The 16,798-nt window shown below is 40.3% G+C and overlaps 1 protein-coding gene across 1 annotated transcript in view; it reads right to left on the reverse strand.

Moving 5' to 3' along the window:
• LOC122811595 (zinc-binding protein A33-like) overlaps positions 1–16,798 on the reverse strand; it is a 231,444-nt gene that overhangs the window by 169,731 nt on the left and 44,915 nt on the right. The window lies entirely within an intron of this gene.

A 16,798-nucleotide genomic window follows, 5' to 3' on the forward strand; every position in this document is an offset into this window, starting at 1 on the left:
CAAAAGTTTACAAAACATTGTTTTTGTGTGGGCACAAAGCCTCTACAGCCTCCATGTAGGTGGGGGAGCCATGTCTAGTGTGCCTCTGTTATGAAAATTAACTCTTTGATCACTGTGCTAAAACAAATTACAAAAAGAACTGTATAGCCTTAATATTGATGCACAAGTTGATCTTCGCATGAGTGAGTTAATTGAACAATTACACCTGTATGAAACTAAGCTCAAAAAAAGAAAAAACTTCAGGGAGACGTTGTTGATTTCTAACAACAAAATGTGTTTGCTTGGCCGAAAGAGCAGAGTAAAGAGCCAGTACAACCTAAAATTTCTAAGGCTACTAAATCAGAGGAAGTTTCCTCTATTACTCAAAATAATGGTTCTGTTAATACTTCAACAGTGGTGCAGGAATGTGCTGTTTATTCACCTAATGTTAATACCTCTACATTCAGCACACCTTTAGTGGTCTCTCCCCCAACTGAACAGCAACTTAGAACTGCTCTTTCTCCAGAACAGGTAGTACAGCCTAAAACACTGAATATTTCTGGTGACTCTGTTTTTTGGGTCTCCCTTTACCCTGCAAATTCGAACACAAGGAATACAAAGATGTGAACATCAAAGGAAAGAAATTCAAAAGAAAGAACTCCTTCCAGGATCAAGAACCACAAACCCTCAAGAAAACGTGGAATATAACAAACAACTAGTATGGAACTTATCACAGAGACAGTTAACAGAAGCTGAACTTTCTTTACTTAAAAAAATGTTTGTCTTTTATTCCTTCTCAAAGGGCTGATTTAGCTGACACTATTACAGAGCTGAAATTGTTTGTACGAAAAATAGTTCTTAAAGAGCAGTTTGGTTTTTCTGTGTCACATGAAAGTGTATGTAACTATAAAAAGCCAAGTGCTTTCTGGCCAACATTGTCTTCCACTCTGGAAGTTTTTTCAAATGTATGTGAACAACAGATTTATAACCCCTTTTAAAACTAATAGTGAGTATAAACAAAATACGTTTTATAACTTAAATAAAAATGAGGGACAAGCACTTGAAAATTTAGAGATATAATGACATTGTAATATGACCAGCCAATAAAGGCAATTCCTTTGTTGTGTTAGATAAAGAATATTATGTTACTACTATGAATACCATGCTTAGAGATGATAATACATATACCAGCATAGAACTTTACTCTGTACAAAAGTTAATTGAAAGGTTCACTAAGTCTCTTGTTAACTGCTTTGAAGAAACAGTTATTTCTAAAGAACTTTTCCAGTATCTTATAGTAGAACATCCTGTTGTACCTACATTGAATGGTTTGCCGAAAATACATAAAAATCTTGTAACTCCAGCTTTTAGACCCATAGTAGCTGGAGGTGGATGGCTAACTGAACCGGCGTCTTTATACATAGAAAGACATTTAAGACCTGTTTTAGGCAAGTATGCTATTGTTTTGCATAATACAGAACAGTTCTTAAGTGATTTTTACTCTTTTCTTGAGAGTTATGCTGAAACTGGTACAGAGATTATGGTAACATTAGATGTTACGTCTCTGTTAACTGTTATAACTAACCAAATAGATATTTCCTATGTAAAAAAAAATGTTTTAAAGAAAAAGGCTCTCTCACTGATGAAAAAATAGAGTTTATTTGCTACCTTATAGAGCTGGTAATAGAATACAATGTTTTTCTATTTGAGAAGCAATATTATTTGCAAACCTCTGGCATAACTATGGGCACATCCTATGCCAATAGCTATGCCAACATGGTCATGGCATACTGGGAAAATGTAAACATCTTAACTGTTGAACAATTTAATGTGCATGTAAAATTCTACAGGCGTTTTGTTGATGACTTATATATTTTTTGGAATGGAGACCTTGAAAGTTTCTAAGTGCTATAAATTCAAGTACACCCTTCCTTAAGTTTACTATGAAACATTCTTGCACTTATATAGATTTCCTTGATGTTACCCTGTATAGGGGAATAGTTGGAAAGCTGCATACTAAGAGATATAGAAAGCCATATTATACACATAGTTATCTTGAATGTAATAGTATGCATCCACCACATATTTTTCAAAATGTGGTAAGAAGCCAACTTTTAAGAGTTTCTAGGCTCCATGACCAGGAACAAGAATTTGAAACAACTATGTGTTCCACTAGTATGGAATTTATAGAACACGGTTATAAACCTTTTGAAGTTAGTAAAGCATGTGAAAGGGTCAAGTTAGACAGACAAAGTAGTAGACACCCATTTTTTTTTCCCCGTAAAGAAAACATAAGAAAGACTGTCCATAATAATTGCTATACCAATGTAGCTTATTGTATGACTTTTAGTACTGACAGCATAGATATAAAAAATATTATTACAAAAAAATGGCATATTTTTTCTTCTGACCCTATTCTATGTGAGTTTGTTAGTGCAGCTCCAAATTTTGTTTATAAAAATAAAAAAATGTTGAAAAGACAGCTTTGTTTCCCTAATACAAGTAAACTAAAGCAACCTAGTATTAGAATAACTAATTTTGGTACTTCTATCTGTGGTAAATGTACTTTTTGTAAATACATTGATGTATCCAATACATTTATACAACCAGACAATGGTAATCATTATGTTTTTAAAGTTAAAGCTAACTGTGACTAAAAACTTAGTTTATTTAGCGCAGTGTGTGACTTGTTCAAAATTTAATATAGTTAAAACTAATTGGCGACTTAAGGAATGAATTAGAGACCATTATTATTGTGCCAATAAGGGCCATAGTTATAGTGCCTTAGCTAAACATATACTAGAGAAAGGCACTAACCATTGGTTCAAGTTTATGGCAGTAGAAGTAATTTATGAGTTTTAGGTTAGGTGATATAATTAATGTCACAGAAGGGAAAGAATTAAGATGGATTTTTAAACTATCAGCACATAGAGGTGCAGGTTTGAATTAATCAATACCTCTTAAGCCAGTTCTGAAAGAAAGAAAGCTTCTTAAATAAGTATACTGTTATGTGTGTTTTTATGGCAATAGCCTTTTATGGTTTCTGTCTTAAAAGAAAGCTGTGCCTTTAAATTATTTTTGGCTATTGTACTTGAATGTTTTTTTACTGGTAGACATTTAATTGATTGCATTTCAAATATTTGAGATGCTGCTGATTTTTTGTATGGTCTGAAGAAGCGATTTTATTGTGAAAGCGCTCACCTGTGTTCAAATAAAAGTCTATTTGGATTTTACACTGCTCTTTGCCATCTGCTTTTTATTGGTTTGCTATGGTGCTGTGTTCTACATTTTTTGTTCATACTCTTTGATCACTGTATTGAGAAGTAAAATGAAATTCCTCCTTGCATCAACTCTCCTTTTAAAATATGTTTTTTCAACAAATTAATCAAAACTGTGATTCACACATGCATATCCTGGCCCTTTTGACTACTCTCACCTGAAATGGATCACTTGGTAGGAGTTCAATATCAACCTGCCAAAAATAAATAAAGAAATTAATTATGACAACTATAGGATATCGAGGAATCTGTTCCCATCCAATGGCTTTGCTATTTATGTAATAAAGAAAAGAATCTTACAGCTTCAAGCTACCAAAATGGCAGAGTAATAAAAGCTAAGTAGAAATTAAAGCATTGTTCTATATTTTAAACTGGACTGTATTTATTTTGTCAGTGTATAATACCCGCATGTCATGCCTGAACATGGAGTGTACCAGTATGGTATCCTCAATAGGTTAATAAATGAGGAAACAAACTTTTACCACCAGTTTTAAGACCTCCTTTAATTTTTAGGTTCACGTACATAACCACAGTGTCTCTTTCTAGGCAACGTATTTGTAATTTATGCATAAAATCTATACATTTTCATTGTTTCAACTGGCTACTTATCTATTTTATTGTAGCACTCCTTGATAAATGCACTCATACATAGAGACTGGCCTCCTGGGAGTTGAATGAGGAAACCTGAATCCCACATCTCACATACTAAAGAATGACTATCCATTATAGAAGCTTTACTAGCCAACCATAGAGGTTGCCCTGACACAACATCTGGTGGAGCTCAGTGCGAGTCACTTGTAGCTAGTAGAAGAGTTAAAGACAAAGACATTCCAGCTGTGTACTCCACCAAAAGTTTGGAGATAATCAATACAGAAGCTTGTATACAGAATTACTCCATGAAACCCTCAGTCTCCCCTCAATATACCTTTTTTGAACCAATTTGCCCACACTGCCTACTGATTGTCAGCACCCCTTGGCCAATAGTCCCATTTGTTCCCTCATCACCTAGGACAAGAGTCGACTAAAAAGAGGCCATGATTAAGGTTTGAATATACACTATATGCCTGTCTATTGGGGGGTGGGACAAGAAATAGGTATCAATGTTGAATTGTCTATCACTTCTTCAAGGGGTCGCGGTTAACAGGACATCCCTCTCATCTTCACTTAGGAAATCAATCTTTGCAAATGTAGGCCTTGACACATGCACACCCCACCTTCCCCATGAGAGAAGCAAGCAGACTACATCCTTTTATTTGTCTCCGCCTCCAGTGCCAGCTTGCTAATCAAATCCAGGTCATCTGGGATCAGTCATGGCTTCATCCCTCTGCTCCACATAGCCCAGCCCTTCATGTATTTTGTTAAATGACAGACACATCAGCCATTACAGGTTCAATTAGATATCCAGCACCAAGAACAAAATCCATTTTAATCAGTCTGTCCAACCTGAGAAGAAAAGGAACAACTGAAAAGAACAGTTTAATCAGAAGACATTCAGTACCTCTTAACATAATTTTGTATCAAAGGTAATAAAACAAAGACACCGCCACCTATTCTCACCCTCATTATCAGATGGAGGAGGAGGCCTGTAAACTCACAGGTTGTTCTAGGCAGAAATGACAATTTCACAGTACTGGAGGTTCCTGATGCAAGAAACAAATAACAAAAAATGCAGCATCCCAGGCAACACATGTTGTGGGCAACAGCAGGATATTGAAACTATGCAAATGAGAAAAAGTGATCCTCTGATATATTTCCTCCAGAACTGCTAGTATATAACTGTAAATCATTTGCTTTAATGAAAGAAGTGCATCCAGAATGCAGGCATTGTGCCAGCTTGAAACAACTCAAAAGGTACTAGCAGCACACAGCCAGAAATGGCTGGTAGGTGTTGTTACACTTCTACAGGACATTAAAGTGATTCCAAAAAAAATTCATTTCCATTTCTTATTACAGGAACAATGTAATTACGTTTTGAATTCCAGTATCCAATAATCTGTGCATTTGAAGTCATCAGACTGAATAAGAGAACACCAGTAAAGATGACAATAGTTATCTTTCTTTATGTGAACATATGGCTATGAGACGAAGAATTTGCATCAAAAAGAGAGGATGAGTCTCAGAGGACTACTTACAAATAAGATTCAAAAGGAAGGCCAGAATTATTTAAGAAATGTGTGAGAGGTAGCTTACCCCACATCTGCATGCTTTTACTTTAAATATGAACAGTGGAGAGATGGGAGAAGGGTGACAGAGGACTAGAGAGGATCTACCCTGTAATAGAAGGGTGACAGAAGACAGAGGCCTGAAGTAAGAAAGAAATATGTGTAACAATTCCACTAAGCAGAGGAGAAAGATGGGTTTTTATAGCTTTCAGACCTCCTGAGGGCACAGTTATATATTAAAAGAGAGATAAGTGCACCCATTGCCTATAAACATTAATTATCTTCCTGTATAGGGCACTGTGGCTTCCCCTATCCATCAACCAAACTCTACAGTATCTAATATATAAACATGAAAAAAAAATTAGAAGGAAGCACATGCTATGATGTTTTATATACCTCAAGTGAATCAGGTGAGTCCATGTACCAAGCATCTGTAACAAAAAAAAAAAAATTCTGAAAACAATAAGACAAGAAGTAAAGATGGGGAATGGAAAGCCCAGTGGAAAGATGAGGAGACAGTTTTCAACAAAGAAGATGGTGTTACATGAGACATCTTTTACTAAGAGGTGGTGGGGTTTGGCAACAGTGACGGATTTCAAGAATGCATAAGACAAACAAAAGGTACTTCTTGTGAGGATTACATGAAATAATGCTGCTGGTTAACAAGTATCTGAATTATTCCTGATATGTGCATAAATATGTATAGATTTACAAAATAACGTTTACAGATTAGATGATCCAAGCAGTCCTTAACACTGCTAAAGTCAGTATTTCTGTGAAAGTTATTTCTTGTGCTCTTAGGTAATATTTTAATCATTATAGTTTTTTTCAGTAAAAGAAAAGACGCCCCAAGATATATCACCTTATTTGCTTTGTAACAACTCACCTGCAGAAAGAGAAAACCACAAACCTGAAAGCTTTCTGCCAAGAATGATAACAAATGATACAGTTTAAATTGTTAGGGGTTAATTTGAGGGAGTTTTAAGTTCAAAGGTACAAAAGTATCAATTTGTGTTTGTGATGCCTGTGTCCTGGCCCAGCAATCAAGGAACCTCAATCCTCACTACTAACACCAGTGAGGGGCATCTCATATAGGAGGAAAGGACAACGAATACACACAGTAAAGTGCAATTTCCCTTAGGAGCACGCAGAGATCACAGTCAGTCTGGGGCTGGTTGCTCCCTTGCTCTCCAGGTCCCCAATAAGACTCCCCACTGGCACAGCTATAGGGTCCAGATCTCAGCCTAGTGGCAAGCTAAAACCTCCAGCACCCTCTCTGTCCAACCAGTGCTTTGTGTCCCTGCCCAAGTAGCTCACACACAGACGCACAGACACACACACACACACACACTTTGAGAAGAGTTTATATAACCACACAGACACTCCTGGTGAAGGCTGGCACAAGTTCTCCAGCTGTGCCCCTTTTTCACAGACTGTACAGTAGTACCAGCTGCCACCACCCACTAATACTTATCAGTTATTCAAAGGCCCTTAAAAGGGTGTCCAATTATTACTGTGCAATATTGTTATCCAATTGGTAGTATAACTAAACAGTCAAGGCTTATTAGAGTGACTTGGTACAAAATTTCTATATACATGCAATGTACTCTTAGAGCCTAACTTATCTCTACGAAAAACAGCCACAGTTGAAAGGTTTTATTTAATAATAAATAATAAAAACACAATACAATACTTCTTACTACACAGTGCTAGTCAGGAGTTCAGAGATCACAGAGAAATACTTAAAATAATTCAGTAGTACAGTTGTGACATCACAGAAAAACACTTAGTCTAATCTTTCTAGTTTCTAGCTATTTCTAAGAGCAAACACAAATCTAAGATAAACTTACATATAGAGCAAAGTAGTATTGTGAGTTGGATGGTCAAGACAAAAATGCTTAATGCTCTCTGATTCTCTCTGTTTTTAAAATCACATTCCTGGTTCACATTACATCATTCTTCACACTTCCCAGGCTAACAGAAACTACATTTACATTATTCACCTCTGGGCAGAAACTAGAGCAATAAAGGACATTTATGCATGTAAATTCTGGTCATTAACTCTGGCCTTAAAACAATAGCAAGAATTCCTTCATCTAGACTGGCCAGAGCCAACTTTAAATATCAAAGACAGTCATAAAATGCTTGATTTAGCTTCCTTACAGCAGAGTACATTGTTGTTACATTTTTGCAGTTCCACATGTAACAGTATTTTTTTCCATTTAAAACAACAAGCCTGTAGTATACATTAATATTTACAAATGACAGAATTATCTATAACATTCTGTCTGGCTAGGCTGGCAGCCTTCACATTTCTCCCCCCTGGAGAACTCAAGCTAGTTTTTCAAGTGGCCCTTGAGAAATGCTGCCTGAGAGAGTTAGGTCTATCTGAGTATACCTTACCCCATTCCCTGTCTTGAGAGCCCATCTGCATTGGCATTGCTATTCCCACTGCGGTGCTGAATTGACATATCATATGCTTGCAACCCCAGGCTCCATCTTAGCAACTTGGCATTTTGCTGGCTGGCTCTGTTTAACCATGTTAGAGGGTTGTGATCTGTCATAACAGTGAATATCCTTCCATGCAGATAAGGCAGAAGTTTCTGCAGTGCCCACACCATGGCTAGACATTCCTTTTCTACAGCTGCATAGCACTCCTCCCTGGGTTGGAGCCTATGACTGAGATAAACCAGTGGGTGCTCTTCTCCCTCTGAAGAAATCTGGCTACGTGCAGCCCCCACCCCATGGTTTGAAGCATCCACCTGCACAACAAATTCTTTGCTGTAATCTGGACTGGCTAACATAGGGGGTCCTCCCAAAGCTTCTTTAAGCATCTGGAATGCCTGCTCACATGCTGAGCTGCACACTACCTTATCTGGCCTGTTCTTCCTTGTCAGGTCTGTGAGGGGAGAAGCTATGGTACTATAACTGGGAACAAACTTTTTGTAGTACCCTGCTGTCCCTAAAAATGCCCTCACCTGCTTTTAGTAACAAGTGCAGGGCATGCCTGAATGGCTTCCACTTTGGCAGGTTCTGGCCTTATCTTACCACTTCCCACGCTATGTCCTAGGTAGAAGACCTCTGCCATACCCACCTGACATTTGCTCAGCTTAATGGTCAACCCTGCCCTCTGTAGTCTGCCCAGCACCTCCCTGACATGCTGAAGGTGCTCTGGCCAAGAATGGCTGTAGATGGCAATATCATCTAGGTAAGCATGAGCAAACCCTCCTGCTCCTGATAGGATATGATCTACCAGCCTCTGGAAAGTCACTGGGGCATTCTTCATTCCAAAGGGCATCTTTGTGAACTCATACAAGTCAAAAGGAGTCACAAAGGCTGACTTCTCTCTAGCACTGGGAGTCAAGGGCACCTGCCAGTAACCCTTGGTAAGATCAATGGTTGTAAGATACTTAGTCCCACCCAACTGCTCTATGGCCTCATCTGTCCTAGGCATGAGGTAAGCATCTGACTCTGTGTGACTATTTAATTTCCTGTAGTCCACATAGAACTTGGTGCTGCAATCTTTCTTTGGCACCAGCACCACTGAGGAGGCCCAGGGACTGTTGGACTCTTGAATCACCCCAAGTTCCAACATCTCCTGTACCTCCTCCCTCAGAGTCTGACTCTCTCAGGCACTCTATAAGGGGCCTGCCTAATAGGCCTTTGGGGTCCTGTATCCACCTGGTGCTGCCCCAGGTGGGTGCACCCTGGTTTCCCAGTGAACATGTCCCCAAATTCCTGCAACACTGCTCGGATTTCTTGAACCTGGGTAGGAGATAGCTGCTGGGACATTGCTACCCCTTCCACTGAGGTGCCAGCCCGAGCCTCACTGAGGAGATCAGTCCCCAGATCTCCCTCAGACTTCTCTTGCAATCCACTGCAAATGCTCAGCACAAGGGCCTCCCTATCATGGTAAGGTTTCATCATGTTAACATGGTACAGCTTGTGCCCCTGCCTTCTGCCCAGCAGTTCCATCATGTAGTTAACATCACTTGCCTTTCTTACCACCTTGTACGGTCCCTCCCAAGCTGCTTGCAGTTTGTTGTGTCTGACAGGAATGAGAACCATTACCTGCTGCCCCACAGCATACTCCCTACCTTTTTCTGTTGTTGGGCTTCCACCAGGTTCTCCTGGGCCAAACCCGTGAGTTCCCTGAGCCTTGTCCTGAGGTTTAGGATGTATGCCACAAAAGACTCCTTGTGAGACTTGCACTCACCTTCCCACTCATCTCGGATTAAATCTAGAAGTCCCCTCACACTGTGTTCATACAGCAACTCAAAGGGTGAAAAACCTGTGGATTCCTGGGGAACCTCTATGCAAGCAAACAGCAGATGGGGCAAATATTTGTCCCACTCCCTCTTAAACTGATCTGCAAATGCCCGTAGCATGGACTTGATTGTAGAGTTTAACCTCTCAATAAGACCATTAGTCTGGGGATGGTAGGGGCTGGTCTTCATGTGCTTCACCCTACAGGACGTCCACAGACAAGCCAGCAGGTCTGACTTGAAATTGGCACCTCTGTCAGTCAGTATTTCCTTTGGGAAACCTACCCTGCTGAAAATCTCTAACAAAGCATTTGCCACCTTCTCTGCCTCAATGGAGGACAAAACCACTGCCTCAGGGTATCATGTAGCATAATCCACTACCACTAGGATATACTTTTTCCCTGTGGAACTTGGGGTACTCAGAAGACCCACAATATCCATAGCTACCCTCTGTAATGGCTCCTAAATCACAGGCAAAAGCATCAAAGGAGCTCACACCTTGTCTCCTGCCTTGTCTACCTTTTGTCACTGCTCACAGGTCCTGCAGTATCCTGTTACATCTCTGGAAATTCCAGGCTAATAGAAGTTCTGCATAATAAGCCTCTTTGTACGTTTTATGCCCATATGACCTGCAAAGGGAATATCATGGGCTATAGCTAGAAGTGCCAGATGGCAGGCTCTAGGCACTACCAACTGCTGTACTCTCTCACCTTCTAGCCCTCCCTCAGGGGTCCACTCACTGTATAGTAACCGTTTGTCCTAGTATAAATATTCCCCCTTTCCTTGAGAATCAGGTGCTTCCCTAGCTACCTGCCTCAGGCCTTGCAATGTAGGGTCTCAGAGCTGAGCCTGTCTCAGCTCTCTCTTTGTAACCCTTCCCAGCTCCCCTTCCTCAGCACGTCTTGCATTCTCGGACAGTGATGCCTCACTGTCAGCCTGGGTACTACTACTCACCTCTACCTTTGCAGTCACTCTGTCCAAGGGACCATCAGTACCCCCAAGCAGCCGTGGCTCACCTTCAGTCTCACTGCTACAGGGTAGCTCCCTCCCTGAAGTAACCACCTCACCAGTCCTGGCTGCAAGTATGCAGTCTGTCTGGGTCTCCCCCAGGCTACCAAACTTACCTGCTTGTCTCCAAGCCTGACTGCATGTAACTGCACAAGCACAGGGTACTGCACTATCAAAATCATTCCCTATCAGGACATCTGCAGGTATATCCTCAAACACACCTACTTGCTGGCTTCTTTTTCCACCTTCCCAGTCAAGGTGAACCCTAGCCAAAGGCATTTGGAATGGGATCCTCCTAAAGCCCTGACTGGAGTAGATTGCCCAGGCAAGTAGTGCTCCTTTGTAACCATTGCAGGCTTTTCAATGGTTATATCAGAGGGTGTGTCTCTCTTGGCAATGGCCTCTTTGCCATTCACTACAATAGGATATAACCTCTGGTGGTAGTTTGGTACCCTTGCTGTCCCAAGACAACTTACTATTGGCATTTTGTCTTTCCCACGTATTGGCTGCCTCACCTTTTGTTCCCCACCTTACCTCCATGGACACCTGTATGCCACATGGCCCCACTGGTTGTATTCAAAACATTTAACCCTAGCTCCTGGATGTGTACCTGGACTAGTGGCTTCCCCTGCTACTGGTACATTATGTTGGGCCAGTCTGTGCTGCCCACCATGAGTTCCTTTAGACCCATGAGAAGTACTGGGGTCCCTCTCCTGTACAGGGCTGCCCTGCTTGCCAGGTATAGGTCTCCCTTCTTCCCCAACTCATCTGAAGTAGCACGTTGTCCATCAGCTAACCAGATCCTCATGTCCTCAGGCAAAGTGCTAAGGGCTTGTTCCCTCACCAAAAGGTCTGCCAGCCCTTTAAAAGTGGTGATCTGACATTCACTCACCCACCTATGGAAATAAGTGCTCAGTTCAGCAACATATTCACACACACTTTCATCTGCCTTGTGCTTATGCTCGCAAAACTTTTTCCTATATATTTCAGGTGTTAGCATAAACAATTCTAACAAGTGATTTTTAACAACAGTATAATCAAAATGTGCAAAGTCAGACATTTTTGACAAAACAGTTACTGCTTTACCATGGAGTAAGGTGGTCAGGAACTGTACCGAGAGCCTTTGGTCAACACTATACTGTTTGCATACCCTCTCAAACATATGAATTAAACTATCAAAATTATCCCCCTCTTTAAACTGCTGAAGAAATTTACTGAACTTTTGTGCTTCTGGGTCCAGTTATTCCCTTCCCATTTCCTCCATGACTCTGGTGAAGAGTCAGCATTTCCCTCTCATGCCTCCTCTGCTGCTCCTTTTCCTCTGCTTCTATCTCCAAATGCCTGGCCTCCAACTCAAGTCTCTTTAGCTCCAGATGGATTTTTAAGTCCTCTGCAGAAAGGTTGAGTTGTCCATTCTCCGAGGGTATTATATCTCCATTGCCAGTCTGATTGTCCTCCTGGTTGCTGTTTTCTGATGCAGCTGTAACCAAGGCTGCAGTCAGGTCTGCCTTAGTCTGGTTTCCATGCACCAGTCCCCTAGCCTGGCACATCTCAGCCAGCTGGCTCCTTGTCAGCTTTCCATACTCCTCTGATGACATGCTGCCTACTCACCCTGACTAACTAAGCTAACAAAAGAAATAAAACATGTGATCTGAACTCTGAGTATTCACTGTGTGGCTGATTTAGAATACAAAACACCTTCAAAGCTCACTGTACACAAGCTACAGGAATTCACTCTACCCACACCATTACAAGCCAATTAGTATTTGCCAACCAATTAATATGTGGTGTGGATATCCCACCACTGCCAAGCAATTAATATGCAATGTCTGTGCCCTGGCCCAGCAATCAAGGAGCCTCAATCCTCACCACTAACACCAGTGAGGGGTGGCTCGTATAGGAGGAAAGGATAACAAATACACACAGTAAAGTGCAATTTCCCTTAAGAGCACACAGAGATCACAGTCAGTCCAGGGTTGGTCGCTCCCTTGCTCTCCAGGTCCCCAATAAGACTTCCCACTGGCACAGCTATAGGGTCCAGATATCAGCCTAGTGGGCAAGCTAAAACCTCCAGCACCCTCTTTGTCCAACCAGTGCTTCATGTCCCTGCCAAGTAGCTGACACAACACACACACACTTAGAGAAGAGGTTATACAACCACATAGACCATCCTGGGACAAAGGCTGGCACAGGTTCTCCAGCTGTTCCCCTTTACCCAGGCTATACGGTAGTAATTACTGCCACCACCAGCTAATAAATATCAGCTACTCAAAGGCCCTTAAAAGGGTGTCTAATTATTACTGTGCAATATTATTATCCAATGGTAGTATGACTAACAGTCAAGGCTTACTTTAGAGTGGCCTATTACAATAATCTCTATAAATATGCAATGTACTCTAGAGCTTATCTCTACACAAAGCAGCCACAGATAGAAGGTTTTAAAAATATTTAATAATAAATAATTAAAACACAAGGCAAAACTACTACACCACAGAGATATCTAAGAGTTCAGAGATCACACAGAAACTTAAAATAATTCAGTAGGACAGGTCTGATTTCAAAGAAAAATACCTAATTAATCTTTACTAGCTTTAACTATTCCTACAAGAAATCACAGTGCTAAAACTTACATGTGAGGACAAGGTAGAGTGCTGATAAGTTAGATGTCCAAAGTCAAAATGCTTTTTAGTCTCTTGTGATAAATAGTATTTAAACATTACTAACAAACATGTCTCTAAAGCCCTCCCAAAATTACATCATTTTTGACACTTAAGTTTTCCCAGTATTCATATTGCATCATCTTAAAACCTGGTCTGAGTTCTCATGCCACAAACTGCATTACTTAGCAATCTAACACCTCCTGAGAAACTTACAACAATACAAGACATTTCATATGTATATACTAGCAGAAACCAGAGCAATAAAGCCCCTTCCATATCTAAATTCTAGTCATAAACTTTAGCCTTAAAACAATGGGCATGAAGTCTTCATCCAGCCGCACTGGAGCCGAAGTGTAAAATATTAAAAAGATTCATAAGATCTTTTCAACTTAAAAAGACATATTTGAAATACTTGGCTTAGTTTTCCTTTCAGCAGATGGAAATGTTGCAACAATCTTGAAGTTCACATTTTACAGTGTTTTCTTACATTTAAAAACACAAGCCTGTATTTTACATTTATTTACAAATGCCAGAATTATATATCAAATTCTATTTGACTAGGCTGGCAGCCTTCACCCATCTCTCCCCAATCATCACACCTACAGTCAAGTTCTGTGCCCAAGGAATGGAAGATGGTTACAGTCCTTCTGTGGCATAAATGAGGTCCAAACACTGATCCAGGTAACTACAGGCCCGAGTCTGACCAGCCTCATATGTAAGGCCATGGAAAGAATCATCATGGACATGATAAATGAGGGCATAGGTAACCTGCAAACATTTGACCCATCACAGTTCGGCTTTGTTAATAGAAGATCATGCCTATTAAACCTGGTGACGCTTTTGAGAGGGTCAGCAAAGCACTGGATGAAGGTAAGATTGTGCACACAGCTTACCTCGACCTGGCCATGGATTTTGATACAATAATCCACTCAGGGATTATAGACAAGCTCACTAATTTAGGTATAAACACTTTTATTACCTGCTGGATAGCCAACTGGCTCACTGATAGGACCCAGGAGGTCAAAATAGGTTAGCCACCTTCATCAAGAGGCCAGTGACTAGCGAAGTCCCCCAGGGCTCATTACTGGGCCTGCTCCTTTTTGGCATCTATTTCTCTGAAATGGAAGCAAATGCTGAAGGTTTATGGCTGACTAAGTTTGCAGATAATTACAAGCTGGGGATTATCATTGACTCCTCTGCAGGCACCAGCATTCTTCAAGTTGGCCTATCTCTGATTAACAAATGGTGCCAAAGCCATGGTCTTAAACTCAATGCTAAGAAATGCATAATTGTACCCTTTGGGAAGTCAACTATCCCAGCTAATTACCATTTGATAATACACTCCTAAAAGTTGACCCAGTGGTCAGGGATCTGGATGCACACATAGACAGTAGACTTACCTTTGGCCAGTGGTAAGGAAATGTTTTTATTTTGTGCAACTTATAAGTAAGAGCATGGCATCTATTTCCAAAAAGGTCATTATCCCACTGTACTCCACCACCCTTATCAGATCAATCATAGAGTACAATCCTCCATTTGGTATGTACCTGACCAGGCATATGCAGCAACTAAAGCAACCTCAGAGGTTGCTTACAAAAATAATACAAGGCATAACAAACCTGCCTTATGCAGAGTACCTTAAAGCTCTTTGCCTCTACCCAGTCTCGTATAGATTGCTGAGGGGTGATCTATGCCTGCCTTACAAGGCATCTGCAAATTGCACACTTATGAATCTCCTGCATATTTGTAATTCAAACAGTACCAGAAATACAAGGTCTAGGGACCTGAATTTTCTCTGTGACTTAAATAGAACATGCCAGAGAGACAGATATGTGTCTCAAAGACCATCCCTAATATGGAATATGCTTCCCATCCATGTTTAGCTGAGTTTGTCTATTACTCAGTTTAAGTGCAACCTAGACCAGTGGATGAGAATAGGAAATTTACACCAGGCCTGACAACCATATCCCTTATGGACAGAGGTAGCTTATGAAGGCCTGGCCTTCAATGCCCTATTTGGATACAAGACATCATTATTCTTACAAGAAAACTTGGCTAGGCTTAGAAAGGCCTACTGGGTCACTAACCTAGTAACAAATCATGAATCTATAGTTTTTAATTGTTTGGTATTACTGTGGCTCTGGACATGCATGCTGTGAAACATCTCCATGTAAAGAAACTACAGTTTTCCATTGTATCAAGGAATGTTCTTAATTATGATTGTTTTGCCTGAATTCTGTGCTTTTTACAACTGATCATATCTGTTCAGTCTAGATTATTAGTAATCACTGTTGTAACTATTTACCATCACTCCAGTCTTCCTCTTTGAAGGTAACATTGTTGTCCATCCTGAAGTCAAAGCCCCAGATGCAACTACATAATATTTCTCTGCAAAGTGACTGTCTGAACTTCCATTTCTTGAATGAAAATAAATAAATATAGTTTAGAAAAAATCACTTAAAACTGAATAAATATTTCACCTTATATATACAAATTCAGTTTGAATATGTCAAGCCGAAGGATCCCTTGGGGTGTAAAATAAATAAATTCAGTTCTCCAAGCATTTTTGCACAAGTATAGAACTACATTTTGCAGTCAAACATTTCTCTTTTCACTGTCTGAACTTGATGTCTTTTTAAAAATTAATTCTTTATCACATCATCTGCGTGCTGCATTTTACCTGCTAGCTCATACATCTCCTGCCTCTACCTCTTATCACTTTTTTCTAACTAGTTACAACCACTCATTAAATCAGTATCTCCTTCTTAAATCAAACTTTCAGCACACTAACGCAAAATGTCTTCCCTAAACTAACAACTCTAACAGGATTTGAAATTTTCAAAAATTAAAATCCATATCTCACATACTAACCAAATACATTCCCCTTGCCCTTCATTAATGGGTCTTAGTCAATCATCAAGTGGGTCTACATCAAAACATGGCTCGATAAACTTGATACTTCGACTTCCCATCCAATGAAACTTGGGGACAGGCTTTAACATGGGTTCTTGCAGGGAGGTAAGTTTAATACTCCTCCCATTTTCTCACGGTCCAGCACAATGATGGATCAGGAATCAAAGGGAGAATTTCACTGAGCCTAATTCAATGAACGGAGTCAAGGAAAGAATTTCACCAAGCTGTAATTCAATGAATACCAGCTTGATGAAACACATGTATCCCTCACTAACATTTCATTCAGTCACTGCAGCCTTCTTTTATCAGAGCACACACACATTCCATCCTTAGCCTTACAATGCCAGCATCTATCTGTCTGCCTGGTCCCTGGAGTGACATATAGTCCTATCAAAAGTTCTCACATCACTACTCAAAGCCTCTGCAGCAAAATCTTTTTGACATGCAACTGATTATCTCTTTATGCCCCAGACATGCTTGCAGCAATTCACATTTGGCTTTACCTACTCATGAACAATATTAATATCCTACCC

The sequence above is a fragment of the Protopterus annectens genome, chromosome 9.part0 (genome assembly GCF_019279795.1).
Source record: "Protopterus annectens isolate FY-2018-M chromosome 9.part0, PAN1.0, whole genome shotgun sequence".
NCBI lineage: Eukaryota > Metazoa > Chordata > Ceratodontiformes > Protopteridae > Protopterus > Protopterus annectens.